This window comes from Malurus melanocephalus, unplaced genomic scaffold, assembly GCF_030028575.1.
Source record: "Malurus melanocephalus ecotype Western Australia unplaced genomic scaffold, MMel_1.1 scaffold_537, whole genome shotgun sequence".
In the NCBI taxonomy this organism is placed as follows: Eukaryota; Metazoa; Chordata; class Aves; order Passeriformes; family Maluridae; genus Malurus; species Malurus melanocephalus.
In genome coordinates this window covers 319,254-337,005 of record NW_026623769.1, presented here as the reverse complement: position 1 = coordinate 337,005, position 17,752 = coordinate 319,254, and positions in this window count along the sequence as shown.

The following is a 17,752-nucleotide window of genomic DNA, read 5'->3' as shown; positions in this document are numbered from 1 at the left end:
CTAAGCCGGGCTGGCACCCATCCCAAAAAAAAGCCAGCACGTATCTGGACTTTGATTTTCGTTTTCGCCTTCCTTTAAAAAACTGCCCCTGTGAAGTCAGCCAGGATTTAAACAAATACCTCCATAGCATGATAACACTGCCCTGAAACAAAAATCGTTAGGAACGAGGCCTGAAATAACTGTCTAAAGACACTGGGAGCCATAAATCAGCCCAGGAACTGCAATAACAGYGAGGTGACGATGGAGCCTGGCTGAGCTGGTTCTGCCTGAGGACCCGGGGCGTGTTTTGATAGGGAGAGCATCGATGGATCAGTGCAAGGGCTCGGTGTTCCAGGGGCTCCTGGGCCAGTGCAGCCCCAAGGAATCTGTCAGAAARGGCAAATGGGCACTGTAATTCTTCCTTCTTTATTTTGTGGGAGCAGAGTAACGTTTGACTGCCAAAGACAGATCTTATCCCTGCAAGCCAGGCCTCTTATCTTTAATTTTTTTTTTATATAAAATCCATTTATTTTCTATTAAACCTTTCTTTTTTTGCGGTTTTGGAGCTATAGGAACACTGTTAATTCAGACACTTGCACCTCTCCTGTAGATCCCTATGGACTCTTCCCTGATGGAAATAAATATTGCTCCTTTCTATTACTTGATGGCAAAGAACTCAACCTGACAAAGGGAATCTTTCAGTGCAGTTGAGTTCTCAATTTCCACCTTTATAGAGCTATTTCAGACTTTCCCAGAAATATTTCCCAGAGCCTCAGGGACACCGTGTGAGCYTTATCAATCCTGGAATGGTTTKRGGGGAAGGGYCCTTAAAGATGATTTTATTCCTTCCACCAGGCTGCTCCAGCCTGGCCTTGGGCACTCCCAGGGATCCAGAGGGCACAGCTTATCTGGGCACCTTTTCCAGGGTTCTCAGAATAAAAAATTCCCTCCTGATCTCTAACCTCAATYAATCCCCRATTTATTTCCCAGCCCATTTATTCRCAGCATTCCCAGCCCCATCCCTGTCACCCTGGGAGCGAGGAGCCCCAAACCAAGGACCCCAAATCCCTGCCCCGAGCTGGGCACCTCTGCCACCCCTCAGGGTGCCACTGGACACTGTCAGGAGTCGATTGAGCCCAGGGAAGGTTGTTCAGATCCCATCCCTGCAGATTGAGCCCAGGGAAGGTTGTTCAGATCCCACCCCTGCAGAATCACAGGCTGTTCCTCGGATCCCAGCAGGAGCTGTCCCCAAGGCAGGACGTTCCTGGGAACACCAGTGACTCACCGGTGCCGTGTTTTTTTTCTGCCTTGCATCAATTAAAAAGGTCTCCTGCAAACACCACCTCATTTTGTGCTGTTCCTTCAGGCTCCTGCTGAGCTGAACAGCCTCTACAATAATTGTGAAARGAGTTTAAGAAGATGCGATGAATTATTTCCCACTTTACCCCCGTGAAATCTCACTTTTCGCTTCGTGCGTGCTCACCGAGATCAAATAAAGCTCTGAAAGTCCATTTTTTTTTTGGTGGAAAACATGTTTTTTGATGGAAAACACGTTAGTACCACTATTGACATTGGCTCCGGGGAGCAGATCACCGGGAACAGCGAAAGCTGCTGCTTTTTGTCTCGTCAGAAAGGTGGGGAAGTCAGGAGAGATAAGAAAAGGCGCTTTTGGCAATGCTCAGGGATGACCACAGATCAATATTTTTCACGTAAAATGTTTTCCTTAGGTGGAAAATGCTTTGGTTTTGCAGATAGAATTCAGCACACGAAAACAGACTTTGGGAACTTTGGGTGTAAAGTGCTAATGAACTTTAAATTATTTGTTTTTAAAAAAAAATCCCATCCTTTGCAGGTGTCTCYTGGCCTGAAAGCTCCATTTGTTTCACTGGAACCATTCAAAGTGTTTCCTTTTCAAGATGCAAAATACAAAMACTTTAAAAAATCCAGAATTTTCCCCTTTTTGATGAGGCCAGTTTTTTCAAAATGTACAAAAGTCCTGTGAGGTAAAAGCCGGGAAAATGAGCACAGAAAATAATGAAATGATGGGGGCAGTGACAGCCAGAGGCAGCTGTGGATGAGGGTCCTGCTGATGCATAAATCTGCATATTTTTGGCTAATTWGGGCGAGAATTCTTGGCCTATAAAATCATAATTGCCCTTAAACCAAGGCCTAAACTTTGCAAAAAGACCTGCAAATGCATCTTGGACTGGAAAGGTTTAGTCAGCGGGAGCACCAGAGTTGGTTCCTAATGACGGAAAGTTGCTAATCTTCCCAAGTTTGTCACCAAACCAGTGCTAAAATCTGAATGGAAAAAGTTTTGCAGTCATTTCTGCGAAATGTCACGGAWTTGAGAAGAGGAGGAAAATAAAGAGCGTGTTATTTCTGTTTGGCTTTTCATCCCCTGCATGGGCTGCTCGGATTTGTCTTCGTGTCTCGTAATCGCAGCCCGGACTCCACTGACCCCTCTCAGGAAAATCCTTCAGGTACCAAGAAAACACTGCTGGGGAAAGAGATTTTAGAGGACTTTGGGGTCAAGTTCYAAAGCTCCAAAATCACCATTTCCCCGGGGCTAAATTAGGAATTCAAAATGCAAATTGCTGTTTGTTAACACATCTTAATKACTGTATTTTAAATTAATAAGATTAACAGATTTTTTTTTGGCCTCTTTATCTTGAAGAAATACCTTCCAACCCATTGTTTTGGTAGCTAAGAGTACTTTGGGGCCAAATATAAGTGGGAAACATTTCCATTTTTAGGGGAACACCAATTATTAGGGGAAAAAAATCTTCTTGCTGTATGTAAAACCAACTTCAAAATTAACAGATGATATCCAGAGGAGCTTTGGGGCCACATATAAATGGGAAACATTTCCATTTTGCCAATTTTAGGGGAAAAAACCCTTCTTGCGGTATCTAAAACCAAGTTCAAAATTAACAGATGATATCCAGAGGAAGAGGAGCAAAGCAAGGATCCCCCAGGCCAGGGTGTAACTGATACCTGGGCACAGCAAATACCGATGGCAGAGGCAATTCATTAACTAATCTCATCTAAAGAGCAGATCTAAATGTGGCAGGGGGCTGAGAGCCAGCCCTGCTCCACCTGGCTCCCTGGAAAAGCTGCCTGGCCSAGCCATGGAAAGAATGAAAACAGAATTAAGGAGCCCTCAGTCAGCCCCTGCAGTGGGCGGGGAGCTCTGGAGGTGACAAAAGTCTCACCAGGCACGTGGTTGGTGGCACAGTGGGATGGGCTGGAAATTCTGTGCTTTCTGCTCCACAGCCTTCACAGCCTGGTGCAGAATATCTCACACAGGGGGCTTTAAAATAACAAAAATATTAAATAATTCATTATAATGTATATATATAATAAAATAGATAATAAATTTGGTAATTATTGAATATCCCAAGGGAAGGGATCCACACGGATCATCAAATTCCACTCCCAGACATGCACAGGACAGCCCAAATATCAAATCTTGTGCCTGAGAGAATTGTCCACGAGATTCTTGAGCTCTGGCAGGTTTGGACAGGGCAGGTTTGGACAGTGCCCGTTCCCTGGGGAGGCTGTTGGGTGCCCCAGCACCCTCTGGGGGAAGCAGCTTTTCCTAAAATCAGGCACTGCTGCACTGCTGGGCACCATCTGCAGCGGGTGGAAAGGGTCAGGGCTGTAAAATCAGAAAATCAGCTGTAATAGCTCTGAGATTTAAGGCTCTCAGGGAGTTACATGGAATAAAACGGAATCAAACCTTCCCTTTCAACTATTCCTCCTTCATCAAGAACACCACCTTCCACAACACACACAAAATTAACATTTTTCTGCTGAAATCCCTGCAATTTTGCTTGGATATTTCTCTCCAATTTCACCTTTCGCAGCCACTTCTGCACAATTCCTGACAGTTTCTTGGAAAAGCTCTTTCTCAGCGTTGGGTACCTCCCGTATCCTTCACCAAAACCCCCCTGACACGTTCCCGAGTTCATAGACAGAACAGCTGTGCATCTTTATTGCCCATATGCTGCACTCTGGTTTGGCTCGTGGGCCAGCAGACAGGAAAGTTTTATTTTTAGGCAGATGTGAAAGCCCTAATTTGTTGCAGAGGGGGATAGAGAGCCTAAGAATAGCGCACAACACAGCCCCTGCCAAATGAATTCACAGAGACCAAAACAGGTTACAGCTCACCAGCCAAAGCTACTATTTTCCACTTCCCCAGCTTTCCCCCTCTCCAAAATAGTGCAGTAGGGCTGGAGCTGGGAGAAATGTCCTATTTCCCTGTGATATATTCTTATTTCTGAAGGATTTTTTTTTTTTTTTTTTTTGTGGGATTGTGCAGGGAGGTTTGTCCTGAGTTTACAAAACTCCRGTGGAAGGGATCACCTGAATGATTTCCTGACTGATGACCAACAATTCCCTCGGGGATGGACACATCCCAGCTTTCCCAGATGGGAAAAGGCGTGGAGGAGGAATCTTCAGAGCTTTGAGAAGGTTTGGAGGCCCAGCCACGTAGTTCTAGGCTTCAAAAAGTGCTAAAAACTCTCTGTTCCCAGSGTWTTTTAGACAAAACAGGAAAGGRATTGGRACTGGAACTCTCAASTGGAAAATCCAAGGACACTTTGCTGCCTCAGAGCCCCAAAATCTGTAAACAACARAGAACTGGGGGGAGCAAGAATGGGGTGGGTGGCATCATCACCTGAAGGTGGAATTGGAGAWTTGGGGCTCGWTGTTMATGAGACAGAACTCATAAAAGGGGAAGATCTCGTRACTCGGGGTCCATTTTTGGGCTGCACCTCCCACTCCTGTCCATGGAATAATGGATTTATCAACTCCTCCTGCACTCCCCTGAAGAATCTGCTGGGTTTGCTCCCCTGTCCCAATCTCAGGGTTCAGGACAGCTCAAGTACCGGGGGTACTCACCCCAAATCTCCAGGCTCACACCCAGCAGTCTGGGGGGTATTTAAATTTAAATTCAATTCCCTGGCAGTGAGTTTTGATTCCAGCCTGGCATTAATCCCTAGACAGCCCCACACTAACCCTTGCACTGATTTTGCTCCCGTTTGCAAACTTCCAGCCAGCTCCAATTCCAATATAATTKCCAACTTTGGAAGCTTTTGTTTGCCAGGATATTTCAAGAAAAAAAGCAAAATACATTTGAAACGAGCCCACAGGCTTTGGCTAATGGTTTGAAAAAGTACCTGATTTAAATATTTAAATTTTCCTGCCCATCCTTAATCTTAACTAGAAGAAAAGCCAACCCAACAGAACTTTTATTAAAGGCAGTTGGGTCTTCAGTGAATATGAGCTTCCATAATTGCTTGGCCTTCAAAATTTGTTGGTTTTAGAGTAAGGAAAATGCAAATGAAGGCATGGGATGATGGGGGAATGGATTTAAGTTGAAATAAGGTAAATTTAGAGGGGATATCGGGGAGAAATTCTCCCCTGTGAGGGTGGTGAGGCGTTGCTCAGGTTGCCCAGACAATCTGTGRCTGCCCCATCCCTGGAAGCAGAGAGAGAATTAAAAATAACAAAGGCTAACGTGGGATCTGACTTCTGCAAACGGCGCTGACGCCAAGAAAATGAAAGAATAGAAAGGGGTAGAGCAAAAAATAAACCCTCGGAAGAGGGGAGAACAAATTTTCCTACGTTTTGTGATTTTTTTTTTTTTTTTACTCTAACTTGCACGTCTTACACTATTTAATTAGCTAAGAATAGATGAGTTAATAACCTGCAAACCTGGGACTGACTCACGAGCCCTGAGTGAGACAGAGTGGGAAAAGAGGCAGGTTTTCCTCAGGAGCCAAACGAGATTAGAAAAGAACCCCAGGAGCACGATGGATTTTATTTACATCAATAGGCTGCTGTGGGTAACATTTTATTCACTGCTGCGAGTGCCTGGGCTCAGCCGAGCTCCTCTTCCTTAACTCCTGTAACGYTGGAAGTGTCGCTGCTGAAGCAATAAAGATCAATTCTGGATGGAAAAAAAAAAACATTTACTCACAGTTTACTGTGCAGGGAGCCATGAGAATTAGTCAGGGAGAGATTTACAGTGGATTTTGCAGTTGGTTTTTTTTTGTGCATTTTGAGGTTTTTTTGTGGCAGTGAGGCAAAGTCTAAAGGAGCTGCACAGCATCAGCATCCAGGTGCAAAGAGTTCATGGTGGCCATGCTTTGATCTGAATCTAAGATTGAGGCTCCTACATCCCATCAGACACTCTTCAGAAAGATAAATTCTCCCAAATTTATTAATTTACAGACCCGCTCTTGGTTCCTTTATATTTATAAATGAGCAGCACGTGGGGTTTTGCTGTTTCTCGCTAAATTCTGTTTGTGCCAAGGCCTGACCCGCACCAAACCCCAACCCCGCAGCTCCGCTCGGAGCGAGAATATCGAGTGTCAAGATATAAATATTCCCTCCCAGCCATGGCTGTTTATAAARTGACCCAACCCTTTAGAGAGTCCAACTCCTCCGTCCCCTTCCTGCGCCCGTTAATTCCAGAGGCTGCTCGAACATGTCGGATATTTTCCCTTTGACACGCTTGAAATGGAGTTGTCATTAATCCTGACCCTTTGACTGTTCCCCGAGGGACGATGAAGTGATCAGACAGCTGTGCCCCTCATCACTTTTAATGCTTTAATGAAATCCCCTTTGGACCTTTTTCCCCCCCCTCCTCTTCTCTATTCTTGCTTCAGTTCAGCCACCGAGAAAAAACCGACGGCGATTTTAGCATCTAAACACTGGAAACTATGAAYGTATAACAATGCAGAAATAATTCCTTATTTTTCAATTTGCTTAATTATTTTTCAATTTCGTTGCTGGAATGAATGAATGAGAGTTCTATTTTCTTCCGAAAAATCCTTTTTTTGAAGTCCCAGTGGTTTGGCCTCGTGGTGGGATAACCATAAACAGAATTGTACAGCTTTGGACAGATGCTCTTAAGAGAGAGTTCAAGTTCTGCTCTTCCATRGTTTAAAAAGACAATAGTTTTTATAAATAAAGTTTTTCCTCACAGAAATAGCTGATCTGTTCTGAGAATGATCAATCCCATTTCAAGGTAACAGCCTTGGCTCCAAGATAAAACAATCCCTATCGTTTCACTCTCCCTATTCCCACGCTTTGCATCCTGGTTTTGGGGTTTGGTATTTTCTGGCACGTGGAGGAATTGCCTGAAATGTCACAGAATTGGCAAATTGTAAATATCACTGACATTAAAAAAAAAAAAAACAAAACAAAACAAACCAAAACCAAACAAACAAACCAAGAAATTGTTTTCCACTGCCTCAAACTTTCCRTTAAAAGCCTGTCAAAAGTGAGCAGCGCTTCTGATCCTCTGACTTTTCTTGGAGGGATTAAAGGAATCTRCCAGGAATAAAAACATTGCTCAAGGAATTGGAATATTTATTTTGCATAGTGGGGGCACACTGGGAGAATCCTGTTTAGTTTTCACACCTCTTTCCACTTTCTTCTGGGGATGATCAGAACAGTCCTAATTTCAATTAAATTGTTTTGAGCTTTATTTGTGAGGTGAATCTCAGCTCAACAAAAGGTAATTTTGGCTGTTTTAGTTAAAAATCAGCCCAACCAATGTGAGCTTTAGCCACTCTGGACTTTTGGTGCACCTGACAAATATTTTCCTTGGAARACACGACAGGAACTGGGGCCAGTTTGTACTTTGGGGTGTACCTGTGGCTTRGTGAGGAGCTGGCAGCTCAGTTTGACACTTTTTTGAGCTCCCCAAAACTCAGAAATCAGGGAGAAGCTCTGCCATGTGCTCTGCCCTGTGCCAGCTTCAACAAAACCCCTGCAAAACCTCACTGAGCCTTTTTTTGTGYCACATCTTCCACCCACAGAAAACCTGGAATTATTTCCAGCATCCAGAAGAAAAAGGAAAACCCTGAACACGTGGATTACACGATTCTTGTGTTGTTTGGACTTCTCCCATCCTGCAAAGCTGCTCCGTGAGAGGGAAATGGTTTGAGGGCTCTCCTGATCCCCACAGGGTGTTCTCAGCTGGGAGTTRTGGGACCAGGACACTCTGGAACACTTCTGGAAGGGATTTAACGGGAATGAACCTCTCCAGTGCCCAGGATTTCCTACCTCAGGGAAGATTTGACCTCTGGGAGCTGGGACACCTCTGGACACAAGGGTCGAGAAGATCTCCAAGATCAACCTTTGACCAAATATCACCACATCCACTAAAGCACATCCCCAAATCCCACATCTGCTCATTTTTTGAAGATTCCAGGCATGGTGACTCCAAGTGTTGCTCCCCAAATACCCCCAGCCCATCAGGACAGGCAGGGCACCGTCACACTTTTCATTTTTCCAGCCCTAATCCCAAACCCTGCAGATGATTGATCCAGCAATGCCCAGCACACAGCCCCACCACGCTTTTCCCTTTTTTCCACTTTTAACAAAAACAAAGTTGCCTCTGGGGGTAATTCCAGTGCAATTATCAGGACAGTTAATCACTGAGCTAAATTCCATTTATCTCAGGAGTGTGAGGGGCCGTGCCTTGAGCAGGGGAAGCTCCAGAGCAGCTGAAGGAGGACCTCTAGGGCTCCAGCACGGAGTGGATGGTGGAGAGAGAGGAAAAGGGCATCCCAGATAAAAGGGGCTTATAAAATAACTTGGAACGTCAGCACACGATGATGTTGTTTTCCCCTCCATCGTTAGGGCAGGCTGCTGGGTTGCAAAACACTTCGAAGCCTGAGAAACTGCTAATGGGCAACAGCTTTTGGAATGCCATAAATGCTGCGTTGGACCGGGCTGGAGAGGCAGCGCTTTGTGGAGGCTGCATGGGGAAATATTTGGACACTGGCAGCTGGTAATGAAGGGAGGGAAAGTGGATTAGTGGGTTTTGTAACTCGTTAAAAAGGAAGGGCTGCGAAAAGGCCTCGAAAGGGAGATTTGTGGGGAATCTGTGCCCAGCCCTGACAGCGCCTTGGACTGGGATCATTGCAGCCTTTTCTCCAAGTTATTCCCACCTGGACAAAAAGATCCCATGAACTCCCCGTGCCCCACCAACTCCCAGCTGGGAGAACCTGGCAGATGGTGGGCCTGGAGTGCTCGAGGTAACGGCTTTTGCTTTATGGTTTGGAGGTGTGAGAGGAGCCCCTCATCTTTCAAGGCTGCAAAATCTCCTAAAGGTGCAGCTGAGCCCACAGCACTGACCCAAACCCAGATAACTCCAGCCCTAGGTGCCTTTTGGGTGGGGCAAAAAGCAGGGTGAGCTCAGATCTGCCCTCAATAAATCCCCTAGATTTGCCCCTGGAATGAAAAACGCTTTTTGCTTTAACAACACAGGGCRATTCCAAACGTAAATTAGGAAGAGATACGTTATAAGAAATAAAAATTCCTCTCTCTGAGGTGTTGGAAGGCACTGAAAGGCTTTGCAATCCCTCCCTGGCGGGCTCCATGCCCAGCACCAGCTCTCTGCTCTTTGTTCTCGTGCTGTCTGCCAGATCAAAGCTGCCCTGTAGATAARCACGTTTGTTTAACGATTGCACCTCCCCGGGCCAAAGGACAGCTCAGAAAAGTGCGAGATCCGACAGCTCTGCGGGGATTTGTTTCTGCTCGGGCTGCACAATGGAAATTGTTTGTACTCCTGGCCAGAACAGCGAGGGCTCTGCAGCTCTGGAGCSGAGGCCGAATTGCTCTCCGGGATTGCTGCAGCTCGTTTTCGCACTTACAGGACGTGTATGCGCAGCACACAGCGATCCTAAATCATTTTTAGGATCCTCAGAGGGAGTTCCTGCATGGGAAGGGGGGCAGGCAGTGGGAGATGCTSGAGTGCTCATCCCTGGAGGTGTCCAAGGAATAATAACCTGGAGACTTCACAGCTTGAATTCAATGATCCCATGGATCCTTCCCAACCTCAATGATTTGGGGATTTGGTTCATCAGCACTGGAAAGTCTAAGAARCCACCAGAGCTGGGCTTTCCCTGCAGGAGCAGAGTTGGGGTTGGCTTTGTGGAACAGTTTAGAGAGGAGGATGAGGGAAGGATCATCCCAAACCTCACTGAATGTTGGGTCAGCTTGATTAGAACCTCTTAATTAGCCCTGGCCATCAACTCTGCCCCATTACTGAGTCCCAGCAGCACAGAGTAAAGACCCYGGTTCCAGATTTATCATTAAGCAGGTCTGAAAGCTTCAGGAGTAAATTAGATTTGCCAGTGTTCCTTTTCCCAATAACATCARCAGCTAAACAAGCGATCCAGACTGACAATTTTCCCTGCTGGATCWGTAAAACCATCATTTTCTGATGTTTGATCTCTTCATTCTCACTCTCTGACAGTTTACATATTTATTTGCTGAGTCACTCGCCTTCACGACTGCAGGCATTCATCTTCCCTCATTTTAATTTTGTACATTTATTTATGCAAACTCCACGCCTCGTTAATATAACGCCTCATTTTCCCTGTGTAAAACCATCAAAATCCCGACAGGACAAACACTCCAATTTTTCGAACGCTCCAATTTTCCAATTTTCCCAAATGCATTTGTCAACGGGGCACGAGAACATTTTTTGCCCCCTGGGAATTGCAGCACAAACCCCTCCCTGTTTTCCCCTCTCCCTATGGAAAATTTTGTTGCTTTTCATGTGCTGGAAGTCAGTGCACAGTTGCAGCCTAAATATTGAGGAGGGGTTTTATTTTAGCAGCAGAGAGCCGAGTTCCATGGCAGAGCAGCCCATGAGGAGCTGGGGATGTGCTCAAGTTTAAAATAATTTCGAGGTGGGTTTTTTTTCTGACAATGCTGACTAAAGTTACCATTGGATATCCTGGAAATTCCCAAATAGCACCAACAACAGGGATAATAATAACCTGGAGCACTGAGCCTTGCCCAGGGTGGTGCTGGGAGGGAATCCTATTAGGCTGGTTGGGATTTTCCATTGTATCATTTTTATAATTTTCTTTTAATTTCCACTATTTTTTTTAAATTTTCCCAAGTATTTGGGTTTGATTTGAGAGACTTTCAGCACATGAAACCTCATTACAAATCTGCTTTTCATCTTCACCAGCCAACATCCTTCACTGAGACCAAAACCCTCCACAATCTCATGTTCCTTGCCTCGACTGAAGGAGAAATATTTCCAATAAATCCCCGCATTTTGCTGCTCCAGGGGGTTGCTAACSCTCCTGGAATGCTGTGTCCATTTATAGAGCACTCCAGGACGCTCCCACCCAGAACAGCACAAACCCGAATATTTTTTCGTGATGGATCTGATTGTGAAATGAGGCAATTTTTGCTATTTTTAGAGCAGGAACAGGTTACCTTTGTCTCCCACCACACATTTGGAATAGGGAAAGGATGAACATTCTGTTCCTTGCTTGGAGTTTCCAGGCAAGGCTGATTAATTCTTACATATTTTTGATAGGGCAGTATCACCATAGTAGCATTAAAATAAGGCTCTTCTTGATACAGATATTAAAACCCTGATTATTTTTCTAAGTTTAAATTGAATAATGGAAAACCAGATGAGATTCTGGTACTTTTGGAGGATCTTTGAATATCTGAAGACAACAAAATAATACATGCAATTACTAATGTTGTTATATTTATACATCGATTGTTCCTACCAGGGTTGATTTTCTTTGAGTAAGAAATGCTTGAAATRGGAAATAATTCTTGTGTTTATATTTTTTGAAAGCCACTATAAAATCCAAGCTAAAGAATGGAATCAACTCAAGATGAAACCAGTGCTGAACACTTCCAAAACCCCTAAAAGGGACTGAAATTCATTCTTCAAGCTCGATTTTCCCATGGAAGCATCCAGGCTCCCCTTCCCACCCCCTGGAGCCCCCCAAGCTCTGCTTTCCCCCCACCCAAAATCCTCAGGTTGGAGGGAAATGGAGCCAAATCCACCTCGTGGCCRATTCCAGCTGAAATTAAAGGGCAGGGCTTTTCCCTGTCCTTCACTTGATGTAGAATGAGTTGATTCATCATTGTTTTCTTGGCTTGAAGGCAAATTACTCCTCTTGGGGAGAAATAAATCGAAGAAAAAGGAGAAAAATCACCAGGATCTGGTTATGGAGGCAAGGCTGATTTTTAGTTTTATGAACAAAGCTTACGTTTTACCTGAGCTGAAACTAAAAATACAAAATACCTTGGGGGAAAAAAAAATCTTTTTGGTTTTTGATGTTCTCTGAAGAAGGGAGAAATGCCTTGRTTTGTCTGAAACGAATCCATGGGATCAGCCAGGTGGGAAAAGACCTTTAAACCCTTCAGGTGACCGGTGCATCCCTTCTCCCTGCCCCGAGGGATGAGGAATGACATCCTGTGYAAATAAATAAGGAATTTAGCTGCTGAAAGCTCCCAGCAGCCGGGATTTCTTGGCATTCCTCCCCCCCTGGATTTTAAGCAGCAGTTCCTCGATTTCCACCCAAATTGTCACCTTCAAAAACAAACTCAGCCTGCAAACAAACAGGTGTAAAAAAATTTAAAAACCAATTTCTGCTCAGGCTTTAAACCCAGGAGAGGCTCCATTTAGGGCTCCCCAGATCTTTCTYCCCCACCCCAACTAATTAATTAATTTTATTTTTAAGGAGAAAAGGTCAGAGCATCCCGGCGAGCTGACGCACTCCCTTCTCATTCCCACGGCAAGCAGCTTAAAATTGTGCGTCATTTGACCATTTTCCATTTGTTCGTGCCGAGATTAAGAGATGGGCTTATTGTCGAGCTTACAGTCGAAATTACAGCGAAGAAGGGGGGRAAAAAAAGGGTTAGAGGGGATCAGTAGCTGCAGCTGGGCTGGGATTTACGGCTGCCCAAGCGCGGTGGGGAAATTAGAAAACTTGCAAAAAGCAGTTCAGGGGSATTGGGAGGAGCAGGGGGAGTAATTAACTATTTTAAAATTAAATATAATGGATTTTACCTTAAATAAAAGAGAGGGCAGGGCTGGCTGGGAGCAGCAAGAGCTCCTTGAATTGTCAAAAATCATCTGTGACCCGGGAAGGGGTGAAAACCCCAGCCTCAGAAATCAGCTGGAATCAAGGATTTTTTTGAACACTCAGAATATTTTGTGCCAATCCTTTTCTGCTCTGCACCTCTCAGAGAGGAGGAATTCCACACCCGCCAAAACTCTCTTCCCTCAGCTCCTTCTCCAGKTTTTTTTTCCCAATAAATGAGATGTTTTCGCTGCATAAATCCCAAATTTCACATTGAATATTCCCGAATTTTGCAGCAGGCAAACCCATGTCTGTTTAAACCTGTTTTTCCCAACCTGAAGAACCCAGCAGCATCTCTGTCCTCAGGTTTATTCCCATCACCAAGCCAATTTCCAGACCTTCTCTCAGAGGGGAAAAAAAAGTTTCAGAGAGCTTAACAGGAAAATGCATTTAGGCACGGCTGCTCTCAGGCAAAGCAGATAAAGTTCAGTGTCTCAGCTCGGGCAGGTTTGAAATGTTATTATGACATGAAACGCTCYGTGCCAATTTTCCAACTCTGGCCTCATATTAAATGTCATTGTCTTTCTAAGAAAAAAGGATCTATTCTATTTTCTTTCTTTCTTTTTTTTTTTATTGCCTGAGGAAGATTAAAGGTAATCTCCCTAAATCCTCGATTCCCCCACAGGATATGTTTTTTTTTGGATGTGGCTGTGTCATTCAGAGCATCACATTCCGGAACAGAGAGGAGCTGGGTTATCCCTCCCTGCTCCTTTTGGTGCCTTCAAACCTCCCCAATATCACAGCCCTGTGGTTTTGACACCCAGTTTAAATCTGGTTTTGTACCCAGAGTGGCCACAGCCTCAAATTTTGCTTTAAAACCCTTCAGAAAGGACTGTGGCCAAATGTGAGAGGCTTCCTTCCTGCTTGGGCTGCTGGATGAAAAGCCAAGTTCAGCTTTGCCAAGTTGGATTCATTTCCTTGCTCCTCTCTGCTCTTTCCCATCTCCCATTAAAAAAAAAAATTAAAAAAAAATCAAACTCATCCTGCAAACAAACAGGTGCAAAAAAATTTAAAAGCCAAACTAAAGAAAAGCACTTTGGCTTCTTGAAACCCACTTTCTTCAGGAAGCCTGACCAAGATCAAAGCTGCTGGAAACGCCTGGATCCGGTGGCAGCGCGGGGAATTCCGGGGGGATTCTCTGTCCACGTTGTCATCTATCAAAAGGAGGTGACAGCAGMGGGGTTTGTGCCAAAAAAATCCTATTTTGGGGCTGGAGTTGCTGGGGACGAGTCAGACCCCACAGCAGAACCCAAAGAACAGCGCCCAGCACCATCTCCAATCACTGCAGCCATAAAAATGAATTTAATTGGAAATGATGTTTAATAGGAGGCTGCTTTTGCAATTACCATGAAAGCCCAAATGTCCTTTTGCTCTCGGTGAGCCAGGCCCTCTGCTAATGCTGTTCCCTTGGATTATTGGCTTTTTATCAGTTGGGTTTTCAGGAGGCTCCAATTTGATGTTCCCGGGTATTTCCGATGGAACGCGACGTGCGTTGTTCAAAATTAATTTTATTAGAAATGGGGCTGAAAACATTGAGTTACAATTTTTTGTTTTTTGTTTTTTTGTTTTTTTTTTTGTTGCTCAGGAATTAGAAGCTTCAAAATCTCTGAATCTGAGACCACCTGAGTTTTTGCTGCAATTTCTGCCTCGGAAACACGTTTTGCTTTTTGCTGTTGGAGAGGAGAAGGAGCATTATTGGGGAAAGAAAATGAAATGAAGAAAAGGAACAAATCCCTGGTGTCCGTCATTGCCACATCTGTCACCTGTCTGGGGACAGCAGCACCACCCTGAGATCCCAAAATCAGATCAATAATCAGCCCCAYTAATTAAAATAATCCTAATTGCCCTCTCCAAGCACAGCCCCATGAGTCAGGCTCTGCACACTCCCATCTCAGAGCCAGAATTTTTGGCCATTTCAGGATTAATGTGGAAAAAGATGCCAAAAGTTGGGATCCTGCTCAGCCCCGAACTGAAAACTCAGCAGAAAGAGCTGCTGGAGAAGATCCGTGGCTGYGTTCCTATTTCTCTCTCTTTTTTATTAAAAAAGCCAACTAATAAAATAAAAGGCAGCTCCGAGAGACTTTAAAGAGAGGRGAGGAAGCTGAATTCAGGCCCTGCTGCCCAAACTGATGAGAACTTTGGAACAGAACCCCAGATGTCAGCAAAACTCAGCTGCCCAGTCCAAGTGAGAAAGCAATTTTTCCTTTTTTTTTTTTACAGGTTGGAATAAAAACGAGCCAAGGATGGCCAAGATTGTGTAGAAGAGACAGAAAACACAACAGAAAAAAAGGAGAAGCAAATGAGATTTGTGAGGATGGAGGAAAAGAGGTGGCAGCAGATAAGGAACGGAGAGTGAAAGAATTACAGCCCAGGGAAAACAGGAGCWGTGATAAAGCATTAAACCGAGTTACAGGAGGAGGAAAGCACCAGAAAATAAATTAAAAATCGCTTTCCAAATGACCCTGCTCGTGTGGATGGAGGGGGGAGGGAGGGGGGTTGTGTTTTGCTGTGTTTTGGGTTTATTTTTGGGGAAGGTGAGAGCTGAGCTGTCCCTGCTGCAGCCCCCACAAATCCCTGCCCTGCTCCGAATTTTGGGTGATGGAAATGGCCAGGATGGGCTGCTCAGGAGCAATCCCAGCTCTCTGCAGCCTCACTGCAGGGACAGGAGGCTTTTCCATGTCCAGATTCCAGGCAGGAACGGGGCTGGGATGGGAATTCGCTGTGAGAGGGAGAAAAATCAGATTTCCCACCCTGGACAGAAAATTTTAAATTAAAACTTCACCAGAAGCTGCCAGCGGTGAGACCTGAGCTCAGAACGCACCTGGCTGGGCAATCCCAACCTTCCCAGGTTGGATTTTATCAATAATCTATATTGATAAAATATTTTTTTTTTATTCTATTAGTTGAGCTGCCTTTTATTCTATTAGTTGAACTTCTTTAAAAAAAATAAAACCATCTTCTTCTTCCAGAAAGCGTGATCCTTCCCCCCGAGAGCCAGAGGGGCTGCGAGTGATGGAGTTTCCTTCCAATCAACCCCAGGAAAYTCAGGAATCCCAGGCATTGAATCCACACCGGATTTCCAGCCCGGAGCAGATGGCAAATCCACTGCCGGGGACAAACAAACCCCATTCCTGCTGCACCTTTATCAGGAAAAGCCAATTATCCAGTTAATGAGAGGAACCGGGGCCACCCTCCCCGCTCCTGATTGAGGTGACATCAGAATGGAGGATTTCAGCCCAGAAATGGGTGAGTTACAAGAAAATCATAAAAATAAAACCCCGAGCAAAGCTATTCATGTGTTCAGGTAAAACCCAAATGATTGCAGGCACGGAATTGTGGCAAAGGCCGGGCTGGAAGGGATTTCCAGGAGGGATCCCGGTCCAGCTTTTTATGGGAAAGGGTGCCTGGATGAGAAGGAAAATAATCAGCTTCCAGAAAAATTGGTGGAGAATGGAAAGTTTTGGGTTTTCATTCAGAAAAATAAAGTGTAAAGGTAATAAATCCCATTAAAAATCTGTGTGAAAGGGAAACCCAAGAAATCCCCTCCTTGATTTGACACGGGAACAGTTCATTCATTTCGCTCTCATCCCATCCAAACTCAAACCCAGCTGTGGGAAAAATTTGTCCCACATTTTTCCTGCTCAAGGGGTGTCATCTGCCCCATATTTTTATTCCAGAAAATAAATTTCAGGAGAGAAATCCATAAATGCCAGTTTGTCACATCATGTGATTGGCAGGATTTGCCTGAAAAGCTTCCACYCTGCTCGTGCACAGCTCTGATTGCACAGTTTGGGGTTTTATCAGCATCCTTTTGGTGTTTTTTTTAAGAGGAAAAGGGAAAATCTGCCTTTGGAATGATGGAAAGAGCCCAGGGTGGGCAGTGATTATTGATAAAACCCCTCACATGACCAGCTCGGTGCCCCGCTCAAATCCATGCAGATAAAGGACCACTCCAGCTTTTAAAAAAATTATAAAAACCCCCTTTTCCRTCAAGTGGGGAGCCTCAATTGATAAAAAGAATTATTCCATGATTATTCCAGAACAAAAAAAAGAAAAAAAACCCCAGCACATTCTGCAGTTCTGAGAAATAAAATCTTCTTTTATTTTTTTTATTATTATTATTTATTTTATTTTTTATTCCTAAACAGCAGCCTTGCCTGCTCCTGCTCATTACCAAGTCTGGATTTTTCCAGTGAGGAGCAATTCAAGGAATCAGAAAATGCAAATCTGTTTTATCCCTAAAAAAGGGATGAAAGAGAAAAATCAGCCCTAAAATAAGGGGGTGAAAGAGAAAAATCAGCCCTATAAAAAAGGGATGACAGATAAAAAGTCAGCCCCCAAAAAAGGGATGAAAGATAAAAATCAGCCCCCATAAAGAGGGGGGGAAGAGAAAAATCATCCCTAAAAAAAGGGATGACAGATAAAAAATCAGCCCCCAAAAAAGGGGGAGGTGAAAATGAAAATCACCCCTAAAGTTTTCCCTTCTGTTCCCAATCCCCCCAAGGGGTTTTGGGGTCCCATCTGTGGGAACACCCAAGAGCTGTTGAATCGGCTGAAAACTCTCCTGGATTTCTTTTATTCCTTCCCTTCCTTGGGAAAAAGAAAAAGTGAAACCAAACTTAAGCCCTACTCAGCACCAGGAGCTGCTCTTCGCTTCCAGAACGGCTCCAGGGATCTCGAGCTTTTCGAGGTTTCAGAGTTTTTTCCCAGAGTTTGGGTTATTTTGGGGTTGGCCAGGCCATTCTGGGGCAGTAAATCTGCGAGGAGATGACAATCCCTGATGTCAGCACCGTGACCTCTGCTAAGGGACGTTGCTCTGGTGTTTCAGGGTTTGCAGA